The sequence below is a fragment of the Solanum dulcamara genome, chromosome 4, assembly GCF_947179165.1.
Source record: "Solanum dulcamara chromosome 4, daSolDulc1.2, whole genome shotgun sequence".
Lineage (NCBI taxonomy): Eukaryota > Viridiplantae > Streptophyta > Magnoliopsida > Solanales > Solanaceae > Solanum > Solanum dulcamara.
In genome coordinates this window covers 61,919,394-61,943,874 of record NC_077240.1, presented here as the reverse complement: position 1 = coordinate 61,943,874, position 24,481 = coordinate 61,919,394, and positions in this window count along the sequence as shown.

Sequence of the window (24,481 nt, the reverse complement as noted above, 5' to 3'; positions counted from 1 at the left end):
GTTAAAAGAAGATTAGTTTGTTATTCTTCTTTACCCTTGCTTTTTCTTTTCTTCCAAATATAATGTGTTTATTTATAATCTATATATTTGAATAAAGATAAATATTTAAAAATAATGAAATAATAATAATTATTTTTAAATAGTTAATATTATAATTATACTACTACTATTCCTCGTATCAGTTAAAGTATTTAGATACCATTTTCTATTATATTTTTTTCTTTTAATATATATAATGGACTTATCTATACTTACAGAAAAATAAATTTTATTTATGACATAAATATGAGATAAATAATTTCCAAACACAAATAACATCAGAAAGACAAAACAATTGAGTACAACAATATTTTAGTTGAAAAAATAAAATATTATTAACCATATTACAAACTACTCTCCTTTAATATTATTATTATTATTATTATTATTATTATTATTATTATATATATATATATATAAAAATATATGTTTGTCTTTTATTTAATATTTAAATTAAATATATTAAATTATATTGATTGAATAAACATAAATTTACAAAATATAATAATAATAATTTAGATATTATTTATATTAAGCCAAAAGAAATGAATGAAAAGGAGTCTACACAAATGTCCATAGTGTTTTCATTTTTTCAAAGACCTTGTATTTATCTTTCAATGTGGTATTTGGTTAAGAGTAAATTTAATAAATAACATATTTAAGAGTGAATATTTGTAGTCGTAATAGGACTTTCTAGTTTTCAATAAGAGTCTCCATTTCAATTAATGATTCTTATCAAATAAAACTTTATCTCAATTCAAATTCAGTTATCTGTACATATAATATTTTTTTATATTTAGGTTGACATTATATCAAAAGTTAAGTTTTTGAAATTGTTTTCTTAAATTCGATGAAACCTTTTTTCCTGAATTAATAAATTCGATGAAAACGACAATTTATTAACAAATAATAAATTTATCTTAATATGTAAACAATTTATATGCCAAAAGAACTTTCAATTCAAGTACGTTATGTACTTTTTATTGCTTCTGATGTATTTTTGTAATGACCCTCCAGGTCATTTCTGTCTCTTTACAATATTTTCGGCATTTAGAGATTTTTTGTAGCTACCCCAAGCCATTTATGACTTGCTGGCATTGACAGTTCAGTTGTCTAATCGTTTGTTTAGGTTTTGTGCTTATTTCCTTGTTTTGGAGCTCTTGGAGTTTGAATGATTGACTTTGGTCAAAACTCTCAGAAGATAACCTCGAAATTGAATTATGATAGTTTTATCATCTCCGAAATGGTCATTTTAGGCTAGTAGCATGTTTGGCTTGAGTGCTGAGCTTTTCGGTGGGAGTTTGAACCATTTGGCGTCTTAACCTTTAAGCTTTAGCTTAAGTTTAACTTTAGTCAACATTTTTGGAAAACATTCTCAGATTGAAATTCCATAAATGTGGTTAGCTCTGAAATATTGAGTTTGGTCTAGAATGACCTTTCGTACTGTTCTCAAGGCTTCCGGTCTCATTTCGAGTCTCCTTGTGAATTTTGGCTTAAAAATGATGCTTGAGTGTGGGACCCACTTTTTGAGGATATGACTTTAGATGGAAATTTTGAGTGCTCCGTTGAGTCCAAAACGTCAAATTTAGTGGGGTATCATAGTTCATTTGCATTAACGGGATTCTGAACAAGTTCCGAGCCTCCGTCTGAACTTTTCTTCAACTTGGAAGTGTGCTGGTGCAGTCATTTTTAGTTCTTAGCATTTGCGGGCATGGTAGGTCCACGTTCGCAGAGGGTTAATAAAGAGGTGGACGTAGCCACATGTATACTTTTCCGGGTAGTCTTGAATAGGAGGCATTAGATGCCGTTATCACAAGTTGATCTCCGTCTCTCATCATCCTGCCTATGCTTTATTTGATCTAGGGCCTAGATACTCGTATGTGTCTGCTTGTTATGCTACTTGGTTAGATGCTCTGTGTGATCCACTTGTTTTGCCTATGCATTTATCTACCCCTCTAAGTGATTCTTTAGTAGTGGATCAAGTGTATCGATCCTGTATGGTGACCACCTTGGGGTATGATACTAGAGCGAACTTGATTGTGCTAATATGGTATACTTCATCTTGATTTTAGGCATGGATTAATTGTCTACTCATCATGCATTTTGGATTTTTTCGAAGATCGTTACCTTGTATATGCCCGGTATCCCTCCGATCATGTAGACAAGTACAGTTAGTCATGTGCCTTGTGGTGTGATCTCCTTCCTCAGGGCTCAACTGTTGGTAGGAAAGAGGTGTCTTGAATATATTGCATATGTCTTTGACACTAGTGCTGACACTCCTTCTGTTGATTCTGTTCTGGTGGTTCGAGAGTTCCCTAATATTTTTCCTACTGATCTACTTGGTCTTCCTCCCAAGCATGATGTTGATTTCGACATTGATGTTGAGCCGGGCACACAACTAGTCTCTATTCCATTGTGTCAGATGACTCTAGTTGAGTTAAGAGAGCTTAAGGTGTAGCTACAGATTCTCTTAAGTAAGGGGTTTATCAGACATAGTATGTCTCCGTAGGGTGCTTCTATTCTGTTCGTGAAAAAGAAAGATGTACCTTGCGTATGTATATTGATTACAAGCATTTGAATACAGTGACCATCAAGAATAGGTACCCGATACCGCATATTAATCACTTATTTGTCCTGCTCTAGGGTGTAATAGTATTTTTAAAGATAGAATAGAGATCAGGTGTATCATAGTTGAGGATTAGGGAGGCAGACATCGCTAAGACTGTTTTTAGGACTCAATACAACCACTATAAGTTCTTAGTCATGTCATCTGGGTTAAATAATGCCCCGCAACATTCATGGAATTGATGAACCATGTGTTTAGAACCTACTTGGACTCCTTCATTATTGTGTTCATCGATGACATCCTAGTCTACTACGGGACCAGAGAGCAGTATGAGCAGCACCTGAGGATAGTACTTCAAACCTTGCGAGATCAACAGTTGTATGCCAAATTCACTAAGTGTGAATTTTGGCTTGAGTCTGTTGCATTCTTAGTGCACGTGGTGTCAAGGATGGAATTATGGTATATCTGGCAAAGATAGCTATAATTCGTGATTGGGCTAGGCTTACTTCTCCTACCAAGGTTTGCAGTTTTATCGAGTTGGCAGGATATTACAGACGGTTTGTGGAGATTTTTTTTCTATTGCGACGCCTTTGACCAGATTAACTCAGAAGAATGTTCCTTTCTATTGGTCTGACAAGTGTGAGGCAAGCTTTCTGAAGCTCAAGGCCTTGTTGACTTTAGCTTCGATTCTTACTCTTCTTGTTGAGATCCAGGGATTTATAGTATATTATGACGCTTCAGGTGTTAGCTTGGGTTACATTCTGATGCAGCATGGTAGAGTTATTGCATATGGTTCTAGACAGCTAAAGGTGCATTAGCAGAACTACCCCACATATGATTTAGAGTTGGCGGCGATAGTCTTTGCATTGAAGATTTAGAGGCATTATTTGTATGGCGCCCATTGTGAGATCTACACTGACCACCGTAGTCTTCAGTACATCTTCAGCCAGAAAAACCTTAATTTAAGACACTACAAATGGTTGGAGTTACTAAAGGATTATAATGTCGCGGTTCTCTATCACCCGGGTAAGGCAAATATGATAGCAGATGCTTTGAGCCAGAAGGCGATGAGTATGGGGAGTTTTGAATTCTTATTCATTAAGGAGAGACCTTTAGGTTTGAACATTCGATCCTTAGCCAATCAAATGGTCCATTTGATGACCTATATCTGAGGATGATTCATGATAGGGTGCTTAGAGGGGAGGCTAGGAAAGCGACCCTAGACCCTAAGGGTATTTTGAGAATCGAGGGTCATATCTATGTTCCTAGGGTTGGAGATTTGGCCAGCCTAATTCTTGAGAACGCTCATTGTTCCAGATATTCCATTCATCCCGGTGTGGCAAAGATGTATCATGATCTACGACATCATTACTGATAGTGTAGGATGAAGTGGGACATTGCATCTTTTATGGCTAGTTGCTTGAACTATCAGTAGGTTAAGTTCGAGCATTAGAGGCCAGGTGGTTTGACCCAGCGACTACCCATTCAAAGTAGAAGTGAGAGCGAATAGCTATTGACTTTTTGGTGGGTTTACCCTATACCTCTAGGGGTTTTGATTCTATTTGGGCCATCATAGATCGATAAACCAAGTCTGCTCTCTTTTTATTGGTCCAGACTACCTACCCTTTAGAGAGGTTGGCTCAGCTTTACATCAGAGAGGTGGTCCAATTGAATGGAGTGCCAGTATCTATCATTTTAGACCGTGTTATTCAGTTCACTTCACATTTCTAGAGGTCCATTTAGAGAGAGTTGGGTACCCAGCACAACTTTTCGCCTCAAACTGATGCTTAGTCAGAGAGGACTATTCAGGTTTTGGAGGACATATTGATTTTGGGGGTGAGTGAGATCATTCCTTGGCTTTGGAACAGTTCACATATAATAATAGCTACCATTCAAGCATCAAGATGGCTCCTTTTGAGGCATTGTATGGTAGGAGGTGCCGTTCCCAGTGGGCTGGTTTGATTCTTTTGAGGTTAAGCCTTGGACTATTGATTTGATGTGTGATTTGATGGATAGGGTTCGTATGATCTAGGATAAACTCCTTACTACCCAGAGTAGGCAAAAGAGCTATGGTGATTGGAGGGTTCGACCTTTGAAGTTTAGGTTTGGAGATCGAGTATTCCTACGAATGTCATCGGCCCTTTTGAGATCCTAAGACAGATAAGAGAGGTAGCTTATGAGTTAACCTTGCCCCAACACTTTCAGGTGTTCACCTCGTATTCCATATTTTTATGCTGCGATGGTACATTCCATATGAGTCTCACATACTTCAATGGGATTTAGTTCAAGCTTTATGAGTACTTAGCTTTTGAGGAGGAGCTTGTGACTATTTTTGACAGATAGGTCAGAAAGTTGAGGTCTAAGGAGATTCCATCAGTGAAGGTCAAGTGAAGTCTACTTGGGAGACTGAGCGGGACATGTGAACTCAATATCCTCACGTTATTTCTATAGTTTTGCATTCATTTTACTGATTTTGCCCCTTTCTGTAGCTTCTTTATAGCTCTTATGTGATGTTAGGATGAGTGGCACGCTCCTCGAGGTGGTTGGGTGAGTTTGGTGCGAGTTTCCCTCTTTTTAGAAGCTTTAAGTGGAAAGAGTTCACTTTGGTCAACATACAGAGATTTGGTCGTCATATGAAAATTCCAAAGGTACCATAAACTCTAGAAGGTCCATTTTGGTCTAGACGGATGGTTGGTCCAGGTTTTGGAGTCTTCATTTTGAGTTTGTGTGGTTTTCCCGTTTTAACTATAAAGTTTGGCCAAGTTTGACTTCAGTCAACATTTTGAGTAAATGCGCTCGGATGAGAATTTTGTCAGCACAATTATCTACAGAAAGCTAATTTTGGTCTAGAACAACCTTTGGTTTGGTTTCTGAGGAGCTCAGAATGAGTTACAGACTGTTTGTGTGTTTTATGTGTTTTCTATGAAAAGTGTTGACTTTGGTCAACATTTCACCAAAACGACCACCGTAGGAAATTTCAACTGCACCATTGAGTCAGAAATATTGTTTTCAATCAAAATTTATATATGGTTTGCATTCATGAGACTCTGGATGAGTCCGGAGCATCAAAATCAAATTTTGGCTTGTGTTGTCACTGTTCATCCGATTTATAAGAGAAAAAAAAGTCAGTTCGAGGGTCCAAGTTTGGAACATGATTTCTCCTCTGTTTCTTAGGCAATTTTGGTGATTCAATAGCCTAGATTATGGGTGTTTGCGCAAGGAACATGTTGGTGAGCTTGAAATCTGATTAGGGAGCTTTGTTAGAGGTAAAAATCTCATTTTTGCTACTGCCATAGCTCATTTTTGAGTTCAATTTTCGGAATTTTTTGAAAGTTGATTTCTTAGTCATTTTAAGTCTGAATTCAGTGATTCAAAAATCTCAATTGTGGGGTTTTTCATGGCAAATGTTGTAGTGATTTTAGAATTCATTGTAGACCATCAATTTTTAATTAATTTCCTGATTTTAGATTTTGTCTCATTTTTGCTCTTATTGTAGTTTTTGAATTGTGTTTGCTTATTGATTTTGTGGTATTTTCGAGCCCCGAATTGTGTCCCAAATTGGAATATTAGTTTGGGAGGGGGGTGATTAGGACCTATTATTGGGGTTAGTTCTAGAATTTCTAGTGCAGGCCCCACATTCTAGTTTTGACCCCGAAGTTTAGTTTGTCTCTAAAGATTATGATTTTATTGTCAAAACAATTGTAATGACATTGTGATTCTGTTCTCGATTGTGTGGCATCATTTGGAGGCGGATCGAAAAGGAAAAGCTTCAGTTTGACGGTTTGTGTGCGATTTTTGCCTTAAGGTAGGCTATGGCTTTGGCTTTGACTGTCCATCATCCTGCAGGTGAAAAGCTGTGCTAAGGTGAACAGGGGTGCCCAAATTCTCCTGAAATGCCCTCCAAAAGCTCAAAATGAACTGTGAACCCCGGTCTGAGATGATAGATACAGGCACACAACTAAGAAGAAACACCTCCCGAATGTAGATAGGAGCTAGCCTCTTGGCACTAAAAGAAGTATGAAGAGGGAGGAAGTGTGTTGACTTGGATAATTGATCAATGATGACCCAAATTCTATAAACACCGCTAGAAGTCCGAGGAAAACCAACAACGAAGTCCATGGTGATACGCTTTCACTTCGACTCTGGAATGGGTAATCTCTGAAACTCACCACCAGGACTTATATGCTCAGCCTTCACCTACTGGCAACACAAGAAACACGAAACATAGTTTGAAATATCTCTTCTCATACCGCTCCACCAGAAGTGCTACCTCAAGTCATGATACATCTTAGTTGTGCCTGGATGAATAAAATATTTGGAATCATGGGCCTCTCTAAGGATAAGATGAATCAAACCCCAACTTTCAAAACACACAATCAACCATCGAATCTCAAAACCCCAACTTTCAAAACACACCTTATCTATGAATGCCACCAAGGACTCATCCTCAAACTGACGACCCTGGATTCAATCTAACAAGGATGAATGAATGACGACATGGGCTAATACCCATCTGGGATCTGAGATATCAAGTCTAATCATTCTATTAGCAAATGACTAGATATCCAAATCCAACGATCGCTCTAGAACAAAAAGGAAGGCTAGAGTACCTATATTTGTTTCCTTCTGGATCAAGACGGATATTATTACATTCACCTTGCACGGATGGTAGAGAATAGAGAGGTCATATTACTTCAAGAGCTCAATCCACTGACGCTGTCTCGAATTAAGGTCCCTCTAGCTTATAATATACCAAAGGATCTTGTGATCAGTGTAGATCTCACAATGAACTCCATACATGTAATGCCTCCAAATCTTAAGCATAAAAACTACCATTGCCAACTCTAAGTCACGAGTGGGGTAGTTGCGCTCATGCAGATAAGATGCCTCAATGCATAAGCAATAACCCAGACATGCTGCATCAATACACAGCCCATACCAACGTCGGATGCATTATAATATACCATGAAGCCTTCGCCCTCAACTGGATGAATCAAAATTGGATCAGTGATAAGTAACTCCTTGAGCCTCTAAAATCTTATCTCACACTCCTTCGACCAGACAAAAGGAACATCTTGGTGAGTCAATTGACTCAATGGGGATGCAATAGTAGAAAAACTCTCAACAAAGCATCAATAGTAACTCGCTAATCTGATAAAGCTATGAATTTCAGTAACATAAGTAGGCTTGTCCCAATCTCTAATAGCCTCAATCTTTATTGGATCAACCACAATACCCTCTTTAGACACCACATGCCTCAAGAATGCTATAGACTCAAGACAAAACTCGCACTTTGAGAACTTGGCATAAAGCCGCTGATCTCTCAAAATCTGGAGCGCAGTCCTTAAATGCTGCTCATACTTACTCCAACTCTGTGAGTACATTAATATGTCATCAATGAAGACAATGACAAAAGAATTAAGGTATGTCCTCAACACTTGAGTCATCAAGTCCATGAAGGCGTTAGGGGAATTAAACAACCCAAAGGACATCACAAGAAACTCATAGTTGCCACAACGAGTCCTAAATACGGTCTTAGAGATGTCTACCTTCCTAATCCTCAGCTGATGGTAAATAGACCTCAAGTATATCTTCGAAAGCACTACGGAGCCCTAAAGCTGATCAAAAAGGTCATCAATGCGAGGCAGGGGGTAATGGTTTTTCACCGTCACCTTGTTCATCTACCTATAGTCAATGCATATCCTCATAGTCCCATCCTCTTTCTTCTTCTTCTTCTTTTTCTTAATAAACAGAATAGGAGCACCATATGAAAACACCCTAAGATGGATGAACCCCTTTCCTATAGGGTCCTCAAGATAAAAACAAAGCTCCTTGGGCTTTGCAAGTGCCATCCGATATGGTGGAATAGAAATAGGTCAGGTTCCTAGCTCTAAGTCTATGAAAAAATTAATATGACGCTTTTGGGAAAGGCTAGGTAGGTTCATGTGGAACACATCCATAAAATATCTAACCACAGGATCTGAGTCAACTGAAGGTCTATCTCCACTAACATCACGCACATAGGCAAAGTAAGCTAGACATCCTGAGCAACCAACTACCGAGCCCGCATAAAAGAGATAATCCCCATCTGTGTATGACTGTAGGAACCCTGCCACAACACTGGAGAAATGCCAGGTGTGGCTAAGGTAACAGTCTTGGCGTAGCAATCCAAGACCACGTGTTAAAGATATAACTAGTCCATGCCCAGAATCACATCAAAATCTAGCATATCTAGCAGAATAAGGTTAACTCTAGTATCATAACCATGGATAGTCACTAAGCAAGATAGGAACACCTGATCCACTACTAGAGACTCATCCACCGGGGTCAAAACATTAACTAGATCTACCAAGGACTCAGAACTCTTATTCAATCGGGAAGCGTAATAGACAGATACATATGAATAAGTGGATCTTGGGTAGAATAATATAAGTATACCTGTAATGACATCGTCGGATGCCTCAGCCTCTACCCTCATTGGAGCCACATGGAAGTGGCCCTGAGCACCTCTGCCTGGTGCATCTAACCTACCTTTTGACCTACCTCTCTAAGCTCTACCTCTAGCACCCTATCGGCTGCCCCGATGATCCTAGTCCTGACCTCCGCCTCTAACTGGAGAAGGCGCTGCTATCACTGGTCTAGCTGCTAGAGGAGCTGGTACAATCACCCCTTGACCTTATTAGGGGCGCTCTTAGGACCAATGATCAAGTGAACCAACGTTATAACACCCCAAATCTGAATGACCTATAATAATCCGACTGAGGTAGGTAGGGAGCGAGTCTGATCCCTTCGAGCTCTAACCTATGCTAGGACCACCCTATTGATGCTGGTTTCCCTCAGAAGCAGGTAATTCCACTTGAACAAACTGGCTGGACTAACCCTACTAAAATCTTTGGCGGGACCTATCATATGAGTATCTTTCTCTAGTTTAGAACCTGTTGTAGCTGCCTTAGTAACAAGGCCTCTTATTGCTGCCCCTTTGGGCCTCACGATGAATATGCTCCATGGAACGGGCATGGTCAACCATATCCAGGAATAGATGACACGTGGAAGACAGATTCTCTATGTCAACCCTTAGTCTATACCTCAACCTATGCATAAAGCAATAAATTATCCCTCCTCTATAGGCAAGATCGTGGTGGCATAGAGGGACAACTCATGGAACCTCACCTCGTACTCTGAGATAGTCAGAGAGCCCTACTCCAACCTAGAGATCAGATCATGAAACCTGTCCCTAATGCTCTGTGGTATGTATCTAACCAATAAAGCCTCTGAGAACTTATCCCAAGATAGGAAGGTGACCCAACTAGCGTAGGCTGTAAGTACGAGCTCCACCACTGTCTGACAGGCCTAGGGAACTGATGTGCGGTAAAGTCATATCCTCTCAACTCCATGAGGCCTAAGGACTATAAAAACTTCTAGAATGTAGTCAAAATCTCATAGGCATCCTCCTAGTCGCTCCAATAAATATCGATGGGGAAAGACTCTAAAATACCCTAAGCATCTTCTGCTCACGCAGTGGCATAGCCCTGTTATGTAAAATTGGATGTGTAGCCATATGAGCTGGTAGTGGCTAGACCTCTGGGGCTGCTACTATAGGCTGACCCTATGGTGCTGGGGTTGGAGTTGGAGCTGGTGCCTATCTCATCTCACCTATTTCTGTCAGACTCTAGGTGAGTATGGCCTGAATGTTCGGTTTTGCAGCTAGTTCAGCTGATGGATGGGCTGGTCCTGATCCTACTAGTTGTAGAGGTACGTGTGCTGCCTGTTGCTCCTCCTCAAGCTCAAGAGCCTTCTCTCTATAATGGGCTGGTGCTCTAGCCCTTGCACGACCTCTAGGTCAGTCTCTACCCCTAGTTAGAGCTCTTTCCGCGAACTTGGGTGTATCATCCCCGGCTGTTGTGACTTACGTGTGGGCCATCCTGTAAAAAAGTGAAACAAGTGAGATTTCAAGAAACCAATATGACACACACTATATGAAAGTAAAACAAAATGGGAATTTTCCTAATGATATCTGGTAGCCTCCCAAAGATAAGTTATGAATGTCTCTGCACTGATCCACAGGACTCTACTAGATGTTAGCTCTGTACAAGTGACACCGATGAACCTAGAGCTCTGATACTAAATTTTCATGATCCGATTTCTAAGGACAAGATGAGACCTATTATATCCCACCAGTAGGTAAGCAACCCGTAACCAAAACTGCTAGTAATAGGTTTAAGGGTAGAAACTAAACAGGAGTAAGAAAATATAAATACAGAGAGAGACGGGTAAATATAGAATGGTATGTGCTCACCCTCGCCTCTAATCAAGACTTCTCCAAGATCGAGTCAATGTTAGAAACTGGTGCTCGGATCGCATCACAAAAATATATGTAAAGTGTAGTATGAGTAGTAAAACAACAAGTACCTAGTAGGTATCATAGGCCGACTGAGCTTGAAAGGTAAAGTCAATATGAAAAGAGGAATAAACACAACAGAGGTCAAGAGAGGAAGTCTAAATCTCAGTAAAGCAACAAGATGCACACGAGTGTAAAAGGAACTAACGAAAGTAAACTCAACTAGATTATACCTAACTGGACCTCATAAGCCTAGAAGGTACACTCATGCACAAGTTTAAATAAAAACTTGATTGGACCCCCATAAGTCCAACGAGTACACATAATAGCTATAACTACTGAGAACTGAAATTGAGAGCCACAGACTAAAGAATGTAGACCCAGGACCACAACCCAATGACAGTGCAGAGGCCGGACCTTCCTAACTAGATGCTCCCCAGAAGTATCTAAGAACTAATCAAGTATCGAGTCACTGAGTCTGGACCCCTAATTGGAAGCTCATTATAAGTATTTGAATGTAGAGGACGGACCTACATAACTCAATACTCATCAGTAATGCCAACACGGTCGAGGAAGGAGCATAAATACTAATACTTGATAAGGGTGCCCAGTATAATTAGTGGAAATGCTCCTAAGGATCAATAGTACCAAAGTTTATGAATCCCTGTCTACACTTATTCAATTAATAAACACAATTAGAACTAAACCTCACATCAATCTTGAATCGTAGAGTGGAATCCGGTGTCACCCTGAAACATGTGAAATCGCAGAATTAGTAAACTAAGGACAGAAAGTCATCAAAGCAAGTGAATCACCTAGATAAGGCCCAAACTATAAGACTCAAGTCCGCTACACTAGTCTATAAGGATCTATGCTAGCCAAGTGACTTCGGGGAAAAACTAAGGCCTTTCAGGTCCGAATCATGCATTTTTAAGGCAAGCACTAGTAACACCTTGACTAAGGATGAACATGCTTCAAATGAACAATAAAAAAAGTATACGAACACACCATAAGGCATGGATGGTCAACAAGACAAATTGCATGCTCACAAGTACCTGATAAAATCCCAAAAAGTCTTAAAACATGATTTCTGCACACACGTGCATCAAAATTCACCAACAAGCTCCAAATACAACTGAGGCAGCAAGAAAATGGGTCAATTTAGCTCAAATGAAACCCCGCAACTTAGCCTTTTGAATAGCCCAAATTGCCTTCCAAACAAGAGAGAAATCAATGTTTTAAACTTGATGAACTAACTGAAATACGGGTCTTAAAATGACCCTCAGGTGTCGCAAAAGGGCCTCAAGGGGCGCTTAAGTGATCACCTTCAAATAGGACTAGACGTCCTAACAGCCAGTGTCAGAAAATCATGAATGACTTGGGGTCGCTACAAGAGTGCTCTAAATAAAAAAAATAAGGCATTAAGGTAAAAATGACCTATAGGGTCATTACAACATCATAGGCCAACTGAACAAAAAAGGTAAATATAATATAAAAAAGAGAAATAAACCCAAATAAGAGTTAGAAATAGAAACATATGGTAAAAAAGTAAGTAATCATACATGAATAAAAAAAAGTACCAATTAGGAAATATTATAGCTAACTACACCCAACTAGGCCTGCATAACCCTAATTGGGACACTCATAAGCAATTTAAAATAAAAAGTTGGACAAACCCCAGAAGCCCGTCGGGTACATAAAATATGTAAGACTACAAGGACTAGGAATCAATGAAGTTGAACCTCTGAGAATTGAAGAACCTCACCCAATCCTAAACTACAAGTGACAGAAATATTGAGGCCAGACCTAGGATCTGGATGCTCATCAGAATTATCGGTACGATCGAGGTAGAAACTCAAATTTGGAAACTTTCCATGAGAAATAAGTCAATCGAGGTCAGACCTGTAATACAGATACTCTCCAATGGGATTCCAGAAGCGAAGGATGAAGCTCGAATCTGCATACTCATAGAAACATAATCGAATGTGTCGAAGGTTCCTATTCTAAGTTGTGTTCTAGTAGCCATCGTGGATTGCCGTACACAACGTATTAAGCCAACACAATAATTTGAGCTTCATTCGAAATCGATCTTGAGCCGAAAAAGGAGCCTAATACCACTAACGTATCTCATAAGCCATGGGACTGGGAAATTATGGATAAGAGTTGTACAATAGCAAGGTTACTCCCTAGCAAAGGCACACCTATCATACTCTAGTCTGCTACACCAGTCTATAGAGATCTAAGCTAGCCAAAATGACATTGGGGTATTTAAGTAAAGTTTTAATCACCCTAAACTATGGACAACATGCTCCAAATAATTATAAACAAGATTTTAATAACACACGAGGAATATGTAAATAACAATAAGGGATACATGCTCTCAACTTCCCAAAATTCCCGCAGAAGGCCTAAAATATGATTTCTAATCATCTAACAAATATACAATAGCTACCCAACCCAAATTACATCAATTTCAACAAGTATTTAAACATTCTATCTTAATCTAAGGAATGAAAAGTCGTAGCCTACCTATAGGCGGAATGCACTTGCTCCAACTTACAATGTTAGAGCTTTTCCTTTCTGTATAGCCTCTGATTGCTGCCACACTATCAAAAATGGATTCAAAACATGAATATAATTGTTTTAAAACTAAAATTACTAACTTTTGAGATGGACAAATTTTGGAGTCAAAAATAAAAATATGGGACCCGCTCTAGAAATTTTAGAATTAACTCCGTAAAAATGTCCTAAACACTCCCAAGCATTTTTTCCAAAGTGGAACACAATTCGGGGCTCTAATTAGCCCACACAACAACATGCATCAAATTCACAATTTAAGCTAAGAGATACAACAATAGCAGTAGCTATATCATAAAATTTACCTCAAATGGAGAGTCTACAAATAATTTTGACCATACCACAACGTTTCTCTCAAAAAACCCCACAATCTAGTCTTTTGAATTGCTTAATTTGGAGCTAAAACAGGTGAGCAAACTAGCTTTGAAATAGCCATCTCGAAGTGATTGCGTCTGATATATATAAAAAAGGGACCTGGCATATTTATCCTCCATGAACGTAGATAAGTAGCCAGTGATCCCAAATTTGAAATACCTAGACATCCGCAAACACGGGAGCATGTTGCATGAATGTAGAGAAAGACCAGCAACACCTTCGCGAATGCGGCCTAAGGTTCATGATTGCGAAGGTAATGAAGTTTTAGCTCTGCGAATGCGGCCTAAGGGCCCATGATTGTGGATAAAAAACTCCCCTGCACTAGATATCAGCTAAAACAGTTGATTTTGGCAACTTTGAAATTTCCAACGGGGTGCTCAGGATTTGTTCCAAATCTCATGCGCGCAATTGAACTATGCTACCCCAAAAAATTTGACATTTCAAACTCAATGATGGATTTGAAATTACTAGAAAAGGTCATTTAAAAAAAAATGGGTCCCACACCTGAATGCCATTTTAAATAAAATACCACAACGGGCCTCGAAATTAGATCAAAAGCCTCGAAAAGCGTACGAAGGGTCATTCTATACCAAATTCGATATTTTGGAACTAATTGTGCTGATGGAATTTTCATTTGAGTATGTTTTCCAAGAATGTTGACCAAAGTCAACCTTAGGCCATATTTCAAAAGCTAAAGCACCAAATGGCCTCAAACCCGTAACAATTGCCTTGATTCTCATGCCGATCATGCTACTTGCATAATTTGTCCATTTTGGAGCTAATGGAGTCAGCATAATTCCATTATGAGGTCATTCATTTAGAATATTGATAGAAATCAACTTTTCAAGTTATAAAAACTCTAAAACAGGGAAAAAGGACTAAAATCCAAATGAACAAATAGGTGATCGAGCTACTGGTGCTAGTAGGTCATAAATGACTTGGGATTACTATAGAAAGACTCTAAATAGTAAAAAGGAAGTAGTATAAGGAAAATGTCATAGAAGGTCATTACAGCATCCACTTATAAAAGAACTTTAGTCCGCAAAAGTAAGGACTAGAACACACCTAAGGGCTCAAATAAGTCGGAGAACTACTCTCGCATCTCCTTTTCAGTATCCCAGGTAGCCTCCTCAAATGATGAGGTCTATAAGATAGTGAATATTATGGGGGTGACTTTAGAAGAGAAGGAGGAGTTGGTGTCTTACCAAATCAAGTGTGTTGCTCAAGTTTGGTATACACAATAGAAGTTAGAAAGAGTGGATGAAGGTTCTATTGAATGGAAAGCCTTCAAACTTGCTTTCCTTCATCTCTTCTTCCCTCTTGATCTAAAGGAATCCAAGGTGTTGGAGTTCATCAATTTTTGACAAGGCAACATGGGTATGAAGGACTATGCCCTCAAGTTCACTAAGCTATCCAAGTATGCTCCTTTATTAGTTGCCAATCCATGTTCCCGAATAGGCCAATTCATATCAAGGGTGTCTGACTTGGTTTCTAAAGAATTTCGTACCGCCATGCTTGTCATAGAAATGGACATATCTCGGCTCATGACTTTTGGCGAATAAATTGAGGGAGAGAAACTCAAGGAGATTAGAATGAGGGATTCTAAGATGGCCCGGTATGAAGGTGAGTTCTCCAATGCTAGGACCAGTAGTGGCTGTTTTTAACAAGGCAAAGGTTTAGAGAAGAATTTTACTAAGGATAGGGTGCCATACTTAAAGTTCAAGGAAGAGAAGGTGTGAATGCTAATAACCCTTCCTTTCCTAAGTGGGCAAAATATGGAAAGAATCATTGATGCTTGATGGGAACGGGTGCTTGTTATGGATATCGCAAGATGGGACATAAGAAATCTGAGTGCCCTCATGTTGCCAACAAAGGTGGAGAAGGTCGTTTTAACACCATAATTTTTTTAGCTAAGACCGAGCCATCCTTTATAGGGTATGGGGTTGTACCAAATGATTCAGAATTGTGTGCATGTGTGAAGGAATTATGTGCATGTGTGAATATTCATTCTTTTGTATGAGAATAGATTTGGGGATGAAGTAAAGTCATAAGGATCCTCTAGCACAAAGAGTTGAAAGCTTCCTTACCGATTGAGTTCCGATAAAAGATTTTACTTAGGTCAACTTTAGATGATCATATCTCCTACAATATAAAGAATTAGGTAGATTAAGACCTATCATATTAAAGATCTTTGAGTCCTCTTTCCAATTCCATCAAGATTTCTTCATTCCGAGTTTTAAGTAAAAGGTTATGCCTATTTTAGTAAAGTCCTATCGAGCGGAGTGTTTGTACAAAACCTATTTATGGGTCTTAAAGACTTTCACGATCTACCCATAGAGTCCTCCGTGAAGGTTTCCTACACCTTTTTTTCCAGAATCTTCCTGGACATGTTCTAGGATCAAATTATTCCTTTCCAAAGCTTTTTAACCCTATTCTGTCATTTTTGGGTGTTTTGAAGGAATATATCATCCCACTAACTTGTTTTCCTCTCATAATCATCAATCCAAATAATCTAATCTCAAGAAAATCTCTTAAAACAAATCTAGGGTTCCTCTTATTCATCAAGAACCCTAGCACTTTCAAGTCAAAAAATTCAAGATACAAAGAGAAATTTTTCATACAAAGTTTTTCCAAGATCTTCCACTCTAAGAACTTCATTAAGGAGTTTATTTTCTCATGATCAATCATTGAGGTTCAAATATCAAAGATTTCCTGCAAGAAAGTTTGTATTCTTCAAAGTTTTTCAAAGTTTTGATTAGATAATATCATTCCAGGTATGTAAGGCTAATAACAATTTTGGATTGAGTTCGTCCACATGCCCTACATCTAATTCTATTGATCGTTGAGAATGAGTTGAGTCTAACCTAGTTTCTTGAATTTTGATTGAGTTAATTCTTCTTCTATTGAGTTCCGTATAATTATGTATTGAGATCATTGTTGTTTTCTATCACTCAATTGATTGGAATTGTTTTTCATGGCTACTTTATTGTGAACTATATTTTATTTGATAATCATAACTTCTACATACTTATTTTTGAGTAAAGTTGATGTATTTTATGTATTGATGAAGGGACTGATTTGAACTAATATTATATACATAATTGATTGAAATTGAAGAAGAGTTTTGATGAGATGTGAATAATTTTTGGAAGCATATTTCACTGAAATAACTTGATAATTTGAGCATAAGCATTAAATTTAAATGAGTTTGAATTTTCATATGAATTGAGTTTTGAAATTTAAATAATATATACATTGATTGAGTCTTAAGCATGATTTGTGAATGTCTTGAATAAGAATAAGTTGATTGAGTCTTAAGCATGATTTGTGAATGTCTTGAATAAGAAAGAGTTGAGTCTGAAAAGTCTTTAAAAATATTATTTAAGCCTAAGTATTTCGAGTATAAATGATTGCTTTGTGATAGAGTTTTGATGGGATATGAATGAGTTTAAAAGCATGTTTTAAATACAAGAATTAATGACTGAAATGGGATTGAGTTTATTAGAGTCCAATGTGACTAGATGAGATGACTTGCATAAATTGATTGATTTTACTATTGAAGATATTGAGTCTTGGGAGGAGTATTTAGCACCGAATTGGATAAAACTATAGTTACTACTCGAATCTCATAAACTACGTAGCCAGCGTAAGATGGAGGGTTAAACCTCTTAAGTCCCAAAATGATAGACTTTGATTAATTGTGGATCCAATGATAGTGATTCATCCCTTACCTTGGCAAAGTATCGGACGAGTGTGGCAACGACACCACTTTGTTGTACATCACCAGCTCATAGATAATGGTTGTCGGTTAGAGAAACTCCCAAATAGGATATGATCGTGTATGATATGATTGTCTTGATTAAGATTGAAGATGTTTGAGTCGATTTGAAAAACATTGCTAAATTGTAATTTGCATACCTATTGAATTGAGTCCTTTGAGTTTATTGTTGACTTGGTTGAGTATTATTGACCACTTCTCCTTTCAGCTATATTACATACTCATACATTCTTGTACCGCCATTTGTCCTACATTATTTCATGATGAAAATACAGGTGCTAGAGATCATCAACAAGCACTTCGTTGAGGATCCTTCCCTTTTTGATAGTGGTGAGACCTCCTTGATTTTGAAGCAATCATATTTATTTCAGTCATTATTTATGAGTAGTTTCTTTTAAGGTAGTTGTGGTCTTGTCTTGGCACCTTCTTGACAGTTAATAGAGGCTTCATAGACTTAGATTGTGTAGATTGGAGTTGATGTCTCACTTGAGTCTGTTTTGAAAACTATATATTTATGAGATGAGATTTACTTATATAATATTTTTATTTAAAATATTCTTTCTTTTAAGTTACATTAAGTCTTCCACTGATGTGATTGAACGAGTGATTGGACCAAGTGGTTCACTTGGGGCCAACAATGGTCTCCAAGTGCCGACCACGCCCAGGGTACCATCTCATGGCATGAAAATTTGGTATCGAAGCACAGAGTTTAAGAGTTGTAGGGTATCTATGAAGTCATGTCTAGTAGAGTCTTGCTTATGGGTGTGTCATGCACCGCACTTATAATTAGGGGCTATAAGACATTAAGAATTATTTCACTTCTTTCATATTATGAGTTCAAGCAATAGAATTTAACTCTATAAAAGTTCCCTTACACTTCGTGCGTTTCTCAAATCTGTCAGACTACCCCTCATACTCAAGGTGGTTGAAACAGTAAGGCTCAGATTCTTATTGATGAGTTATTTTCAAATAATATATTTAGAGAGTAAAGAGATAATACAAGGCTTGAGAGGAGTCAGTTAGTGTGCTTAAGTCTATTGATTTAAAAGAATGCACTCTTATTCACATGAATCATGCATTGAGCCAAAGAAAATGTACTCCAAAAATCTTTTCCTTAAACCTTTCTTCAGATATCATCTTTGAGAGGGAAGTTATGTCCCAAATTGCTTAGTGTTACCACCCGAGAGAATGTGATTTGAGGTATTATAAGGTATAATTAGTAGAACGATCTTACAACTATAGAGATAGAGTTCGAAGAGTAGAAACCAACTAGTGACAATCGTGGTTGATTGATGCATGTAACTAGAGTTATGTATCTATAAGGTGAATGATGGGGTCATAAGTGAAGTCTCTTTTGGTTTTGACTAAAGAGTACTAAGTATCGTCTAACTTTCATGATAGGAGGTAGAGGAAGAGTTGTTAGTCAGAATGAGTTAGACTACACTCGAACCAAGAGAGGAGTTTTATGTTGAGGTGTCTTTGTGTTAGTAAATACCTAGTATAGGTGTTGAATGGAAGGGAGGAGTAGTCATGAGATGATAGATCTAAGCTAGGCTTATGATTTTGAAGAAAGAGCCCCATGTTATTTATAAGGATATGAATATAACTAGATAAGTTGTAATGAATGGGTAAATAGTACTTAGGTTATGAAAGGAGATGTGGTGATAAATTGTAATTAGACAAACAATGAGATAAGGATTGATTACTTGTCATAAGGTCTTAGTAGGAGAGAATTTCTTAATTTCACCTAGTAGTTGTAAGTTGGTATAGTATGCGAGCAGTGTGTGATTTGTATATTAGTACTAGACCCTAAGCTTGAATTTGAGATGAGTGGTGTGAAAAAAGTGGGGATAGCATTATGAGTGTTGTCACGACCCAACCCCGTAGGCCCTGACGGGTGCCTGAACTGGACACCCTTGTCTACCCTGGACAACTATACATAGTCTGTCCCCTGGTTATACTCAAAATACATCAATAGATAAGAAAACTTATAAGCCGACAAGGCAATTGTAACACATGGGGTCGTCCCGTGACATATATATATGCGGGCCGACTAGGCCGCCACAACACAAGGAATGCCCTAAATCATAAGTCATATCAGTACAGCCATACATACCCGTACATACAACTCATGTATTACTCAGGCACAACTCATATATAGCCCATACACAACTTATATACAGCTTAGATATAGTTCATATACAACGTATGTACAACTTGTATACACATATGCTCTACACATATATAACCCACATCTGTATCCACAGACCTCTAAGAGTAAAAAAAAACAGTAACATAAAGTGGGATAGGGCCCCCGCCATACCCGTGAACACAACTTATATTCATGCATCAAGTTTTAGTACCCAAAGTCAGGCTCCAGCACAATGGAGCGTTCTTAGACCTCTGAGCAGGACTCCTATGCTGGCGGATCCTCAACCTGTGTACCTGTACCTGTGGGTATGAAGCGCAGCCCCCCGAAGATAGGGTGTCAGTACGACATATGTACTGAGTATGTAAAGTGTAATATAACAAAACTGGAAGTACATCCGAAACAGAGGAGCAGGAGGACAATTTATCAAATAAAAAATATGTACCTGTACTCTGTGAATCATAAAAACATGCATGCTCAAATTTTCAATATAGCCGGCCCCGTCAGGGGTCCAGTGAATCATATATGTAGTATCAGTATCAGGCCCCATGCCATCGCCACCTTATTATAACACATCATCATAGTATCAGTATCAGGCCCCAGGCTATCGTCACCTTATTACAACACATCATCATCATATATATACATACGGATGCCGGCCCTCTAGAGAGGGACTCGGTGAATAATGCAATGAATTACATGAATCTGATAACCGGCCCGGGACTCAGAGAAGAAGTGTTATAGTATACACGAGTAGAGTAGTGAGAAACAAAATACAGTTTAAATCATTATCTGAGACTCAACTATATAAAAGGACTAAGTTATTGTTTAAGAATTTGAGTAACAATATAGTTATTTTAGCTGCCCTCTAAATGCCATTAGGGGCTACATTACTTACATCTCGAGGTTCCTAGACATATACCAAAGTAAGACTATTCACTTAAGAATTTCAGAGTATTTGTCTTCAAATAATGTTATGACTAGGAGTCTGTACATTCATTACGTCCTCAGTGTATAAAAGACTCAAGGAAATTAGCTTAACTATCATGTAAGCTTCAACATTCAGAACTGAATAAGGAGCATTCAAGAATGGAATTACTTTAGACATTATATCACTATTTACTTACCTTTACGACATGCCAAAAGAAGAGAAGGGATAGGCTTCACATACTTCTTATGGACTCCCCTTAATCGTGTTTATGTCGTTGTCCTCGCAACCTATTTAACATGGAAGTAAGGCGAGTATTAATAACCCTTAGACTTTTCAGTACTTAGGCTACCCACTAATATACATAGCATTCATCCCCTCGCTCGACTTCTCGACTAGTTCCTTAACTAGTTAAGGTGTTAACGGAAATCGGACAACACCTCCCCTATAATGTGCCCTATCCGAATTCCCAACCATATCCTTAAAACCTGCAGACAACCAACAATACAACCATCAGCCCATACATATGCACATTATGCTAACATTACACAATATAAACCCCGAACGATTTACTCGAAACTATGACACCAAAACTAAAGTTTTTAGTCTCTCTTTCGCGAATTCTGTAATTGTACAAAACGGAGGGTCGTGTGGATGCAAGAAGCAGATCCCATGTCATGCCCCGAGAGGGTACCCTAGACGTAACAGGCACCCGAAGGCCATTTCTGACCTCCAAGCGAACCACCTGGTCCAGTCACACATTCATTCAATCATATTCTCCTAGTGGAAACTCAATTAATGAAATACTATTCATATATGGGGCCGAAGGCCAAACATTTACAACCTAACAAGATAATAAAATAAGACTCCTCAAAATAACAATTCGACCTCCCCACACTCCAGTCTATGAAGCCTCTATCAAAGTCTAAGAGGTGCCAATGACAAGTCTATGGCTACCAATAAACAAAATAAAGGAAAATGACAACAAAACTGTACAAAAAGACTCAACATCCTCCGGGAACTAGGAGGACTCACCAACTAGCTGGGAGCGTATGTGGATCTTCAATGGAGCGCCGGTTGATGACCTCAAGTACCTGTCTCTACATCATGAAACGATGCAGGCCAAATGGCATCAGTACATGGAATGTACAAGTATGTAAAATGGCAAAATACAACGAACATCAAGGAAGAATTAATCAACTCGGAAGCTCAACTCAAGAGGAATAACAACTCAATCAAATGTCCTAAGTCTAAACAAGAATATAATTTAGATGGGACCAATCAAATACAATTCAACTCAATCTGACTCAGAGTACTATCAAGACCTATTTGGGAGTTTCTCTTAACCGACAACCATCATTTATGAGCCAATGAAAGTACAACAAACCGACGTTGTTGCCGCGTCCGCTCATACTTTGCTAGGGTATGAACGAATCAACAAATCATGGATCTAATCCAATCAGGTCCTATAATGTCAGGACAAATCTCTCGGGGAAGCATCCGAGTTTAACGGTTCCATCCCCCTTATGTTTGGCGACGCAGTTATTGGGTTCGAGTATTGACTATACTCTTGCCCAATTCGGTGCTCGATACTCCTCACAAGACTCAATGCTCATAAAACTCCATCCAATCAACTCGATCAACTCATATCGACAAGTCTCATTACAACCTTGTCATCACATCAACTCTATCACAATCACATCTTTCTCAATCATACTATCCGATCAATCTCAAGCATATCATTCAAAGAAATTTAAATGCACATATGCATCATCATCTAGATATAACCAATCATTTCTTTTATCCATTTGAGAAATCCTTTGAGGCTTATCACAATTTTTAGACTTTAAATTGACATTTCATATTGAGCAACATTGTCAAGAAAATAACATCCTTTATCATAATCTACATAGTAAGAAGATAAATAGAACATATTTCACAACTCATTTCTTCATCACTCATACTCAACTAAGGGCTCATTTTGGAACCCCTTAGCTCAATAACATTGACATATATAGAATCAATTAAATAGGGGACAAAACTCATTTAAACTTAGACCATACCAAGAACTCCATTTTTCATGAACATCTAACCTCAAAGCTAGAATAGGGCACATGGGTGGACTCAACCCATGTTTTGGATAGCTTTACATACCTTAGTGAAGACTTGAAGAAAACCTTGTGGTTGAGTCTTCAATGGAGGACTCAAATCTTGAAGCTCTTAGACTCCTTTTTGTTGGAAATAGAGAAGAAGAAGAAAAGAGAGAGAAGCTAGGGCTTTTTAGAGAGAGGGTGAGGCTGCAAAATGTGCTCCCAAAAGACCAAGGGTAACATATATATAATTTGGTTAAGTTCCTAATTTGCCCCTCAAAAGTTCTGAAAATAGGCTAAAAACGCACCTGGCGCGATAGTAGCGCGTCGCGCCATTGCAGTGCTAGGCTAAATATGCCTAAAACCTGCACACCTCCTAGTGGCGCGCCGCACCAGAGACCAAACTACTGAGGTATGTTTCTGGCGCGATAGTGGCGTGTCGCGCCCTTACAGCGCCAAGGCCATATTTTCTGGGTTCTAGAAATTTGGCCTGAAAAACCCTGCACAACTTTTAGTGGCGCGTCGCGCCAAGGACCAAACTACTGAGGCATGTTTCTGGCGCGATAGTGGCGCGTCGCGCCCTTGCAGCGCCAAGGCCATTTCCCCAGCAGTTGCAACCCAAGCCAAAAAATGAAATTCCTGCCGTGCTAGTTCGTCTTAGGATCATCATATCTTTTGACTCCAAACTCCAAAATATACGTTCTTGGTGGCGTTGGAAAGAAGACTCAACGACCTTTAATTTGATAGGTCGTGGGCCACCCAGATTGACGTCTTTCGAAAGATAGGGTCGTTAAAAGTCGACCCTTATACGAACTCATCCTAAACTTAGCCACGACGGATCTTTTGGACTTAGCTCGGTCCTAGGGTCCATGGTGACCCCACATCACCCCTAACACTGCTCAGTCCCTCAGAGACTCATCTTAACTCACGAATATACTTCAAGATACTCGGGTTCGACCCCTCCCGAACACAAGAAGGATCCGAATCTTTGGAAAACTTTTGAGGGGTGTTACATTATCTCCCCCTTGGGATCATTCGTCCTCGAATGACGAGAAATCAAGAATAGACTCAGGGTGCAAATCACTGTCAAAACGCAGTCATTCAATCAGTCAAATTCTCAATTAATTATCAATCAAGACTTAAGAAGGCACAAATGAATTCAAGTCAAGGAAATGGACATTACCTTCAACATTCTCATCGGTAGGCACGAATAGATGGGGATATTTAGATTTCATGGCTTCCTCCGCTTCCCATGTGGCTTCCTCAACAAATTGATTCCTCCACAGGACTTTGATTGAGGCGACTTCTTTGTTCCTCAATTTGCGAATTTGGCGATCAAGAATTTGGACCAAAACTTCTTCATAGGATAAGCTATCCTTAATTCCAACGCTATCAATAGGGACTACCAACAAGGGATCGCCCAAGCACTTTTTCAACATTGAGAGGTGGAACACCGGATGAATAGAAGCTAGCTCTAAGGGTAACTCCAACTCATAAACAACACTCCCAATCCACCTCAAAATATGGTAAGGACCAATATATCGAGGACTGAGCTTCCCTTTCCTTCCAAACCTCATAACACCCTTCATGGGTGATACTTTCAAGTACACCCAATCCCCCACCTCAAACTCCAAGTCTTTC